General features: G+C 37.4%; 1 protein-coding gene across 25 annotated transcripts in view; it reads left to right on the plus strand.

Moving 5' to 3' along the window:
• ATP2B2 (ATPase plasma membrane Ca2+ transporting 2) overlaps positions 1 to 13,088 on the plus strand; it is a 427,949-nt gene that overhangs the window by 197,058 nt on the left and 217,803 nt on the right. Inside the window, exon 1 of one of the 25 annotated variants that reach the window (XM_054838311.1) lies at positions 12,495 to 12,513. The exons of the other annotated variants lie outside the window; for them this stretch is intronic. The gene's annotated coding sequence lies outside the window, so the exon portion shown is untranslated. Of the gene's footprint in view, positions 1 to 12,494; positions 12,514 to 13,088 lie in introns of those variants that run through there. 25 annotated transcript variants of the gene reach the window in all.

Here is a 13,088-nt window from a genome sequence, read left to right on the forward strand (position 1 = left end):
AAAGGAATGAGGTTATGAACAGGAGCGTTTCTCCTATACTGGCTTCAGTGCTGTCATCTGAATGTATTTTAAGGACTATGAAGGAGCACTTCAGGCAGACATTCAGGCAAAGCAATTTCTGAAATGGGACTACCTACAAATCTTGTGCTGCATCCCTAAATTCTTATGCCACAATGTCCCTGTTCCATTGTAGATGTTGCGTGCTTCCGCTGTACTCTTTCACGTTTGCTCTCTGTCTCTAAGCCAGCCTCATGATAGCCGTGTCTCGCTGTGGTACGTGCACAACTTCCTTTCCCTTCTCCTCTCCCTGTGCAACACCACCACCTGTCCCTTCGCACTTTCCGGGGCTGCTGCTGGGACCAGCGGTTGCCTCTGCTGTTGAAGGCGTGTAAGGACTGACCATTTGGTAAGCTAAGAAGAACTGCTAAGTTACAGCTTACCCATCAGTATCTGTGCTGATGAGGCTTCCTCCTTCTAATCAGACCCAGAGAGATATACAACTGTTCAGGAAAGTTGTGGGACATAAATACGTGAGAGTTCTCTCCTCCATCAACTTGGTTGTAACTGGCAAGTAAATTCAAAATTTGTCAGGGGAGATGGAGATAGGCAACACTACAAAAGCCTCTTTTCCTGGGGAGAGCATGCTAAACTGCAAGGGAGAGTGTTTTGGTAAAATTATGGAGAAGAAAACTTGTTTTGTGAGTATAACCTCTAATTTTGCCAGTGTCTTAATAATGAAAACTGCAAGAAAACTAAGCATCTTCTACAATAAAATGTCAGTACTGTATTTCAGAAGATCTATTAATACAAACATTTTATACTTTACTGTAGTGTGTTAAATGCAGAGGTGTATAATGCTTTTAGATACGTATGCATAACATGTACGTTATAATTCACTTATTAAAAATGGGAAATATCCCAAATTATGCTAGTTATACTAGGCCAAAAATAATTTAATTTAATTGCACAGTTATTTCTGTTATTATAGTATCAGTGAATAAAATAATTATTTATGAAACATTTTTGCAGCAGATGACCAAAATGTTTTATATAGCTCAATACCAATCATTGGATTAGGAAAATGGATTACATCTGTGAGTAATGAGTTCTTAAAGCCCCTGAATGATATGATTTCTGTAAATGTCTGCTTGATGTCATTAACCTTAAGCATTCTGAGAAATAACTGACTCTATAATATAGATTTGCCTTTACCTCATATCTTGTAATGAATTTACTCTGTGTATTTATTAATACACATGTGAGATCTAACTGGAAGTCATTTAAATGGATATGCTTGGTTTTGAAAAAGATGTAGGAACTCAAGAATTGCTATACTTGAGCAGATTACAAATCTGCTTAGACCTGTGTTTACATGGTCCTATTCATCAAGTGAAGAGTGATCTTGTAAAATAATAGCATGAAAAATGGAAAGGTTGTGTGTTTAAATGAGGCCATCACTTCATATTTAATAAAATTCTTATCTTATGTTCTCTTGCCAACAATAGCACTGTTCGAGGTTTTGGCTGTAGTGATCTCTCACTTGGTGGAAGTTTAGCTCTGAAATCAGGGTGCAGGTGCTGTTATGAAGCCTTTGAATTAAGTCTCTGTGCTAGTCAGTGGAGTGCTGTATTCTTTTCCAGTGAACCTGTGGAGAGTTCACTGTAGAACTAGTAGAAGAAAATTTACTTATTTCAGTTTTATCTAAAATAGCAAATATGCCAGCAATAAACTGAGATGTAGTATTTTTTTTTATCCCCCCCACCCCCCGAGCTAGAAGGTTGGAAATTTTTTTTCTCAGATCTGAAATGATAAATTATAACTTCAGTATTGGTCCAACTGCAAAACCAATCGTGTAGGCATAAGTTCTCTGGCTGGTTGTCTGTTTTTAGGCACATGGTGAAAATTATGCCATCTGGCAATGGGAAAGAAAAGCCTTAGGAATAGGCTTGGTGTTATGCTTGTTAAGAATGACAGTTTTGGGGAGTTGTTTTAAGGCACAATCAAGTGTGGTATATAATTATAATTGTCTTTACACATCTTTCTAGTTTGGGGTATTTTCCCTTCAAATGACATTTGCTGAATAGATGAGCAATGTAGAAAAATAAGGCTTTAGGGGCCAGCTCGTAACTGCACACTGGCTTTGTGGGCCAACTCACAAAACTGGTCATGGGAAAGCTTACCACGTATATCCTGCTCCTAGACCAGCCAGGTACTGGTGTGTTGATTTGTGGGTAGTTTTGGTTCCGGTGTCTCACAGAGTAAGGTCAGACATGAACAGCTTGGCTTGGAACGGAGACTCGTATTTTCTGTGTGCTTAACATCTCCCTTGACTCTGTAAATGGAAAGCTGCAACTTTGACTGCCAGATAGCAGAAAAAGGGAACATCAGCGCGCTAGCATCTTCCTCTTCTTTGAAACCCGCTGTCGGTATTAACTGCATTACACCCACAGATACAACAATTGTGTAGAGAAAATAAACGGTATGAGTGACACTGTGAGGAAGACAAAGCTCTCTGTCGTCTAGGCTACTGCAGCCTTTTCAGAAAATGTATTCTGGACTTCTGTGAGGCAGGTCATCAGGTAGTTCAAAGCAAAAATGGACATTTGACAGCGGCATAAGAAGCACAGAAGATGGACAGGCTTGAAAGACCTCTACCCCCCTAGACATATGGAATTAAAGGGGTTCCTGTTGAGATCAGTGCTGCAGAGACAGATGCCCCATCTACCTGGTTGTCTCATCCCTTGGTTCCTGCCACTTACTGCAGCTGTGTAGCAGACATCAAAATTATCATACTTTTGCTTCGGAGCTTACCAAACATTTATTTTGAGAGATCTTGTTCTAAGGAAAAAAACCTCATCCCTGTTTGCAGACTTCTATTTCTGACTCCTGAACTTTGCTTTTGGCCTGAATTAATTTCTAGTCTTTGTTGTACCATTAGTCAGATATTCTTTGTGAAGCTGAGTGGGAAAGAATGGGAAGGAGTCTTTGAATAACTTCCCAGGTTTGAGAAACCTAAATGAAGGGAAATATGCTCTTTCTGTTGTGTTCTTTTGTGCAACAGCAGTACTAAAATCAACATAGGGTGAGAAATGGATGTCCTACTTCTGGTTATTGATTTTCTCAGTAATGTTGTTCTATTTGTGCCCTTTTTCTATGGTTCCGTTTTGTGGTGCGTGTTTGAAAGGTTTAAACTCCTGACAAGACGATGTATTATTTTACTGTCTTGCTGGCTAGCTTCCCTTCCCAACCTCTTTTCTGGGTGTTGTCCTTAAGTCAGATACTGCTGCTTCCAAATTTCAGCCTAGATTACCTGATGGTAATTGCATTAATAATAACAACAGAATTTTAAAAATTTTTAGGCTCTTTTGTCTGATGATTTATTAAAGAGACTAAAAATATACAGTGAACTCCATGCAGATTTTATGTAAAGAAAGGAACTGAACAGATAAGATTTTATTGGGATGCCATCAGGCTGGGTTTAAATTCTGTACTTTACCGATTGACAAAGAGAAGTCAGTGTAGCAAGAAGAGAGATAGTGAATAGAGGTAAAATGGTCACCTGTCATCAAAAACTATTGAATTGCTGTGGTTTACAGTACAATATTTTTAAAGTATTCAGAAACAGCTATTTGCCAGATCAGTATGATTAGATTTGAAATTACTGACCTTTCCCTAATAAAGACGTTTTGTTGTCTTATTGGTGGAGTATTTTTGCAAAGACTTGCATAACGTATGAGGGTTTATAGAGGTTTCAGTCTTTAGAACTGTTTTCTCCGAAGTGATTTCTATTCTCTTAATGATCTTTAAATGATTTCTAAAGGTTTCTCAATTGAGGGATTCCTGACAGAGAAGTAGCAGCTACTCTAAGTCTTTACTGTAGTTACTTTTCTATGTACTATCCTATGGATGTATAATGACACATTTAAGTAGGTGGTTTAACATTTGTGTTTTGTTTCTTTGGGGTTCTAAATGTAATAGTCTTGTTTTAGCCATGACTTCACACTTCAATTTTTCCAAAATTAATTTATAGATTTTTTTTGTTTGTTTGGCTTTTTTTGGTTTTTGAGCAGTATGAAAATCTCATCACAGAGTTCATATAGGAGATAGAATCCTAGAATGGTTTGGGTTAAAGAGACCTTAAAGCCCATCTAGTTCCAACCCGCTGCCACAAGCAGGGACACCCTCCACTAGCCCAGATTGCCCAAAGCCCCATCCAACCTGGCCTTGAACATTTCCAGGGATGGGACATCCACAGCTTCTCTGGGCAACCTGTGCCAGGGCCTCACCACCCTCACAGGGAAGAATTTCTTCCTTATATTTAACCTAAACCTACCCTCTTTCAATTTAAAACCACCGCCTCTTGTCCTGTCACTAGAGGCGTTGGTAAAATGTCTCTTTCTTCTAAGCCCCCTTTATATTGAAAGACCACAATAAGGTCTTCCTGAAGCTAGAACGTGCTACTTATTTGAAGTGTAGAAGTGCTATTCACAGGAAACCCCCCCACTTTTAATTTAAAAAGTGCATACAGACTGCATTACAGTGCAGAGGAGTAGAGGCATCATGGTGGTTTTTCATACTGAACTGATCAGTATGCCCCATATGGACACTGTAAATTACCAAAATGTTGTGTGAAAAAGAAGTGTATTAAATCTATTTGCTTATTTTTTCAGTAAATCTACCTCTTTGAGTACTGGCAACAATTCCTTGAAGTTATGGTGTCTGTGGTTATGATTTCCTTGGAACAATAAACAACGCTGACTGAATGGCTTTTCCAGCCAGAAACAAAATATATTATTGCACATTCATCTTCTTATTAGTCAGGCCGTTTCAAAGAAAGATTGAAACTCAATGCTATGTTAAAGTTGCAAAAATAGAAATAAAAGGTGTGTTTCATGTTTCTACCTATAAGAACTACGCTCTCAATGGCAAACACATGGAATATGTGTCCTCTACTTATAGGAATTGAAGTATCAGTTTCTTAACTGAAAATATAAATGACGCTCGAATGGGATGTGGGTTGTGAAATTGTGGAAGACCAGTTTGAGGCTTGTGTGCACTCAGGCATGGTAAGTCTTGCTGTCCTGGCACTTTTACATAAAGCATGTCTAAGCTGTTATAGACGCTTAGTACAACATACACTGGATGAACAGCATATAGTAAACAGGTTACAGCAATGTTTATTGGTAATTCATTCTGATGTGGGAAGTAAAGGAACCATTAAGTGGTGTATAAATAGGGTAAAATGAAGAGGTGCTGTGCAGCATTGAACAATTTGCAAGTTAACTGAGCAATAACTCCAGAGATTTCTCTTAAGAAGAAAAAAACAAACACTCAGCTTTGCTTAAGTAAGACTGAGCTACATATGCTTTCGGTTTGGAAGGTATGTTTTCAGCACAAAGGATTAAGTGGACTTGGCAGTTCCTTTGAGCTTGACATTGATATTGTAATGAGCTTTAAATAGCTGACTCCCAACACCTCCTGCTCCCGATGCCCATGAGGTCAGCCCCAGGGTCAAACTGAATACCAGGGAGGCTGGCTTCCTCAGCCCCTGAGGGACATGTCCCCAGGTGACACTCAGTCTCTTGAAAATCTGTCAGTTCATCATGACTCACTTCAAGTGCTACTAGCTGAAGAGAAAGCAGAGATTACACCATTACCATGTTAGAAGCCTCCTGCTCCGTCATGGCTGAGGCTTTGGTGTGTGAAGATGTGGATCAGGTTAGCAGGCAAGATGACAAAGCAGAAGAGGAGGGTGAGATCTGTTTCTGCCGAGTATGAAAAGCAGGTGACCAGACCACACAGTCCTTGTGCCGTTTCAGTGACTTCCTATTTCACTGCTTTTATGTAACAGTATTATTTCTTAACAGCAAGCCCAACTTTCTCTTTATTATATTTGCACAATTTCCTTCCAGAGCACCCAAAATAATTTTAATTTCTGCAGTAAGAATGTGGTGGGTTGCATTCTTTTTGTTTGAGAAAAGCCAACTGACCACTTGAAAATATAGCAGCAGAACTGGATTGGTACCCACAGTGTTTAAAAAGAGATTGAAAAAAACAAAAATCATTGTGCTTGTCATACTTCAAGGACATACCAGACCTTGACATTTCTGCAGTGAGATCATTGTGTCTGACATGTTCACAGGTTTTCATGAAGAAGGTAGGCAGAATCAACCAGAAAAGAGAAATCTAATGAGAATATTTATAACCAAATAAAGTAAATGCAATATCATTCAAGTTAGCGTAGAGAGCAAACCTAAATGAAAATAACTATTCTTAAATAACTTTGAGCTAAGCACGAACCAGGCATTTTTATTCTGAAACAAATCCAAAGCATTGCTGTTATTCAGGAACTGTAATACTGGAATAGGAAGTTCAGATCATCTCCAGTATGGTGGGAAGAGGCAGCTCTGAAGGCCTCTGCTCCCAAGTTAAGGATCAGCAGTAACAGGTAGATGTAACATACAGGGAAACGCAGGAGTACCACAAGAAAATACCACTTCCTGGGATGCCTTTTTTTGTCAGGTAAGTCATTGTGACCTCATTTCTCATCGGTTGTCAGGGAATAGATTGGGTTTAAAATCTGAATTAATATGTTATGTTGTATAGCTAAGTAACCGTATGGTTAGAATTCTGTAACCCATTCATGATGAGAGATGGGATTATAAAGTCCATAGGAACATTTTCACTACTGTCAGTAGCTTTGGAGTATCTGGCTTTCAAAATTACAACATTTTAAGTGTTGTCAAGATTTTACGTAATTTACACAGAGGAGAATGTAGTTTATAACGCTGACTGTAAAGGCAGTGTTCCTTACATTTCCTAATATAGTATAATAAAAAACAACAAAAAATAACAAATGGTAGTAAATAGTTATTTGAAACCTACAACCAAAATTTCTGTGCTTCATGTGCGTATGATAAAAGAGATACAAATGGTATGACTTTGATATTTAATCTTTCTGTTGATAGTTTGACACACTATATTTTTCAAAGATTACATTTAGTTTCCTGAAAAACGAGGTATGACAGAACATAATATCCAAAGAGTAGCCAACATTTCTTTTTTTTCTTCAGCGAGAACTTCCAGATGGTCAAACCTCTGATTTTTCATATGAAGGCGGGAATTGACACTTTCACCTTTGGTGTCTCCTTTCTTCCTGGTAGTATAGAATAAGAAGGGCCAAATATATAAAATCTTTGGGTCTGTTGTTAAACAGTGTAGGCACAAGTTCAGCGGTGGAAAAAAATCTGCTGTTAAATTGGCATGTGTCAGTGATGAGCGATCTAGATGCAGTTCCGCATTTCAGTTTTAACATGTAAGCTTATTGTGTGAACATGTTCTGAGTTTCCTGAGGGTGCGAGAGAGAACACTTTGGTTTTGTTTTGGTTTTCTTCTAAATTGCAGGCAAATTTCTGGACCAGAGCTCACGCAAGAAATTCTGAACCTTATGACCAGAACCAAAATTTTGTCCCTTGATCAATGTAACTAATTTTCAAATCATATATTAGCATATTTTTCCTGTTGTTTTAATAAAGATTATTTTCACCCAAACTCAATAGCTTGCAAAATAATAGTCTTTTTCTCTGTGCTAAAATGTTCTTTCAATGAAGGAAAATCCACCCCAATGCATGTTAGAATTGTGAAGAGAGATCCTTCAGGCCATGGTAAGAGAATTTATGCCAGTTTGCCTTTGTGGAAGTGATCCAGGCCTGTACAAATTGTCTTGAACTGCTTCTCATGTTGAGCATGTGATTCAAAGATGAGAATTTCTTTAGAAATAATTTTTCTGTTCAACACTGTCTTTTCTTATTTTTGTCCTTTTTGTGCATGAGATTAAATATAAAAACCATTAATACAGTTCTTTGCTTGCAAAAGTTTTCTGTATCAGTCATGCATTCATAATTTATAAATAAATTTAAAGATATTTACAAATATTTTATGCTTAAGTGTTCTTGGTAATGGTAAAGCTTCTGCGTTTCAGTTTTACTTGCCATTGTATGTGTTCTAAATGTATCACTTCAATTTTATGATGTCTTAAGCTGTTCTACAAATCATTTTCACAAATGTACAAGAAATGAAGTGATTTTTTGAGAATTGCTAGCTTACATTTTTATAATGTTTGTAAGTATTAAAATTTTTGTCTTTCTACTGGTGACTGATTTTTTTTTTGAGATTTTTCAAAATTATTTTTAAATAACATTGGTTAGGATTTTCTGTTCTATTTCTAAATTTTACTAAGATGCTCATGCAACTAATACAAATATGGATTACATTTAATCTGGGGGGATAAGTAGGAACAAAATAAACTCTTTATATTATCATTGTTAACATACTGAATTTTTAGGCATTAATATGGAACTCCTGGATTCATAGTAATCTCAAATCTCAGCGAGAAGTGATCATCTTGAGCATTTCTGAATTCCACCTGGTGAAGTGAAAATTAACTCAGTTGTTCAGAGTGCACTTACTGAAACCTTATTACACGCACTGCTTGTTCTTAAACTCAAACTGGGTAGCAACCCCTAGCAGAAGAGATGGAAGGATTTTTACAGATGCACAATGGTTTCTTATCTTCCTACATGTACGTTTTCCTAGAGTCAGTCTGAAATTTGAAGAATGACTTTTCTTTGGACAGTTTCATACTTAGAAGAGGTAATGTTTTAATTCTGTGTTAAATATATATAGTTTAGGTTCTGCTGGACCAATGATATTCAAATTTTCAGGCTGCTGAGTGGCTTTGCCTTCCACTGAAGCAAATGATTTCATGCAAGATAAGACACCGGTGAGGAATGAAGGATAAATCTCTCCTAGTAATTTGCATCAATATGACACTGAGGGAGAATATTTTCCCCCAATCCATTATCTATTTTTCAGGTCACTTCTTGTAAACAAGAAATGGTTTGAAAAGTGGCTCTGGAGAAACCACTCTGGGATTTTGGCATTTATGGCATGGTGCTACCATGATAAAGTAGTGCTTGAATGACTGTCTGTATGAAACATTCATAAATTTATGAAGTAAATATATTGGTATGTACCTTTTAACCTGAGAGATTTTGTCATTTGGATAAGGGCAAGTAATCTGTTTCTTTATTTTCCTGCTTCATCTTCTGAAAATCTTTGGGTATGTGTGTGGTTTTGTAGTCTGAAAGGAGAGTTGTGAAGCTTACGTTTATCTTTAGAAAATGCTTTGCACAGATAGCAGTTATGCAAGCTCTTCTTACCCTTCCAGCATGGCTTCTACATGAATTCAGATGAACAGTCTGTGACAATAATGTCGTCTTTGTGATCTCTCTGGCCCTTGGTGATCTGAGACAAAATGAGAAAAATTTCTATTTTGATGACCTCTACTTAATGATTTTAGTGATGTGCTGAATTTCAAGGAAACACAACTGGCCCTTCATACCAAAACCAAAGCAGATGTCAAAAAATGCAGACTTACTTTTCTGAGTTCATTTAGCTGAACAGACCACATATTTGCTCAGTGAGTACCTGCTGCTTAAGTTTCTTAGGAGATATTTGTTTGCAAGTCAGCATTATAGGGCTTACCGGCTTTGTAAGCTGCCTGTCTTCTACAGCCGCTAAAAGCTTTGAGAGGAATCTGAAAGCTTTCAGCAGCTTGCCCAGCTCCAGCTATTCTTGTAAATCTAGGCCGGATAAGCTGTGCATTACACGCCGGTCTTCTGACTTCTCAAGCGCTAGTACAGGAGGACTTCTGTCAGGTCTTGTATCTTGGATTGTTATGTGCTCAACATGGATGAGCCCTGCTCGTGTTTGGATTACGAAAATAGAATCTCACTTTGGATTTTCTGGTCTATGAGTATATTATGGGTGTATGTACATGTGGCCCTGATTCTGTAGTTGGGATTGGAGTATAACAGTTTTAATACGTGAATTACGGGAACTTCCTACCTAACAAACTTGCTCCAGAATGAGTTATCAGGGATTAGTAGTCCTTCTTAAACAAGGAGCACATTTTTAAAGCTGTGCTTGTGTTTTGGTCAAACATTTGGGACATTCTTATTATAGTTTGTATATTTTCATTGTCATAATTATGGAAAAACCATGGTGGGGAATGAATTCAGACTGTGACAACAGTCTGAGCACAAAAGTACACAAATGCAATATTTAAATCCTGTTCTCTTGGTTTAGGAGATCTAACATAGTGTGTAATTAAATGATAATTTTACTGAGGTTGAAAGCGGTTTTGCAGCTTAGGCTTCTGCTGTTCTACCTACTTAAAAAGCAGATGAAATACTTAAAAAGACTGTGTGGTTCTTCTGAAAAAAAAAATCTTTTACAGATCCTTAAAAAGTAAAAAACATTTAGTTTTGAAACTTTCTCCTCAAGCAGAAAATCTTTTCTTATATTACGGAACGGTTTGTTGTGACAGATGCGTTTGGTTGAATTTAGATTAAAAAAGTTGCTTGAGAGAATGATTTGATGCTACCCAAACCATATTATGGACATTGGACAATCTCACCGATAAAAGAAATGTGTGTAAATTATAGACACTATGAAATAGATTCAATTTGTTCCAATTTTATTCCTTTATCTTATTCTGGCTTGAAAATTGCTAATAGCAAGTCATTAATAAAACATAACAAAGATATTGTTGGGTCAAATTTTGGGGCCTGCCCCTGAATGGGTTCAAATTGATAGATCTCTAGAGATCAGTGGAGCAAGACTGTTTTGTCTTGCTTATGCCCCTAAGTTTATGGCAAAAAACCAATTCTCCCCATGCCCTGTTTTCCTGTAACGTATATTGGCTCCATTCCTAATTGGCACAGGGAGCAGGGGAGGTTACGGCTACCTGGCTTTCGGCGTGTTGTCAAACCACAGCAAAGAAGTTGCTGTTGCTGAAGTTGCTGTTTAGTGACTACCTCCTCATACCCCTGACTTCGGGGGCATCGCTCATGATGTGAGATATATTTGACCCGCATAAAGATGTAGGGGTTTTAATATTTGTGTTTGTGCATTAGTTTGTATTATAAAGATAGGCAACGCTGTATTACAGGTTTTTGCAATTGTCTTTAAAATCTGGAGACGTACTGGCTGTCTTGCGCTTATCATTTACCTTGGGGGGCAGTAACTTGACACCTTCATAAAATATTACTGCTCAGTTGCTATCTATACGTCTAAAAAATGTGCTGCAGTGGTACGTCTTAGATACTGCTGCAATAGCACAAAAGAAATCTGTGGAGTTGAGTTTGTTTTAACTTTGTGTAGATGAGGTCGAATTTCCTTTACGTGTGCAGATTTTGTAGCACATTGTTTAGGAGAGATGTCTGTGGAATACTGAAGTACGATGGCCACTCGTTTGTTAAGTGCAGAGCCAGGAGGTGATTTTTCATAAGGTCACTAGCTTATGTGGTGCCAACCTAGTATCTTTTTTCATAAATCATAGTTCTTACACCTTTTTCAACTCCGCTTGCAGAGAATTGGTGTAAGCAAAATTGTTCGGAAGATTGGAAATGGAAGATCTGATATAAAGGTCACCTCTGAAACTGTAACAGATACAATCATATTGATTTAATCAAGACCTCTTTTTTATTTCAGGCTTTTGGCAGACAGTTTTTTCTTTAAAAATCTTAGTTTCTTCTAAATGTTCTTTTAAATGTGAGCTGGTTTATTCTTAAATTTGAAACCACATTGCTAAATTTATGGAAATACAGGTAAAGGTGGCCTCCAACTTCTATTGCCCTTTGCCAAAATTCGTTGCTTCCCAGTTTTGTGATTCTTATTTCTCCTGCATAATTTTTTGAATGAGATTGCAGATTTTAAAATGTTGCTGAAAATGGCCTTCTGACTTTCTATAGAGAAAAATTCAACTCAGAAGTTGAAAATACCTTATGGCTTGGGAAACTAGCAGTGTTTGTGCCATTCCCCCAAGGAACAAGATCCCCCCACCGGCCTTCTGTCATCTCCATTTTTCTTTATTCATCCCTTTACACGACGCTCTCCTTTAACCTTGTAGATATGCCTTCATACAATGATTTGTCATATTGTATAGGCTTATCGTATCTTACCTTACAGAGACCTCTTAAAAAAAAAAATTAAAAAATCTGCTGCTATGGTTATAGATTTTCTACAAACTACTTGGACAAGAAACAATACTCTGTCTGTTACCAAAGTTATCTAGGCCAGTAACTTAAATTTATGTACTGGAAAATGTGTATATATCTGGCTAACAAAGAAGATTTTTAGAATATAATGTGAAGATAACATTCACTTTCTCTGAGCTTCACGCAAAGTTTAAAGCGGTGGCAGAAGTGACTTTCCTGAAGTACGATCTTGGAGTGGTCTTGAATGTCCATTTCCTACCCTGTCAACCAAACTTCTGTCATTTTGTTTCTATAATTTTTAAGCAGCCCCCAGAGTAGATTTTTGGCTTTTTTAACTGATCACAGTAGTAATAAGTAAATAAATACTCCCCACCCCAGTTGACATTTTTTTTTCTCTATAAATGTAGATAAAACGATTTCAGAGGTATTCAGGATGGAAAGTATCGTAAAGGTAAGGCAAGTTACTTTAGTTCTTCAATTTAGACTCCTCTGCTCAGGTTCGGAATAGCTACTAGTACACATTTATGTTCTTGAAAATGGGAATTACATTAAAAAGCGTTTGTTTATATAAACGTTTGAGTGCCAACAGTGTTTGCTTTGAAGTGATATTTACCTTTTACCTGTGTGGGAGCAACTACTGATAGGCTCTTCTCTCCTGCTTTACTCTGAGCACTCATTGTTTGTACGTATGGACACAGTTGCATTTTTGGCTGGCTGTGCTGAGTGCACTGTGTACTTTTGCAGGTCACAGTGCCATTTGGGCTTTGAATAATTGCGTAATATATTTGTTGGTTACTTTTTGTCTGCTCTAAATAAGCTCCATAGTATGCTGTACAACATGTGCAAATCCTTGATAAATCAAAGAGTTCGTTTTCACCAAACCAGTTAGAAATGAGCTCTAAGTTTGGCTCTGTACCGCTGGAGTGAATGGAGCTTCTTATGGATGCATGGAAATGCGTTGCTGAGCAAACTGCTTTGATTAACAGAATATGCTGTAATTTTAGAAATTGGGTTGAAGTGTGAGTA

Source organism: Grus americana, chromosome 11 (genome assembly GCF_028858705.1).
Source record: "Grus americana isolate bGruAme1 chromosome 11, bGruAme1.mat, whole genome shotgun sequence".
In the NCBI taxonomy this organism is placed as follows: Eukaryota; Metazoa; Chordata; class Aves; order Gruiformes; family Gruidae; genus Grus; species Grus americana.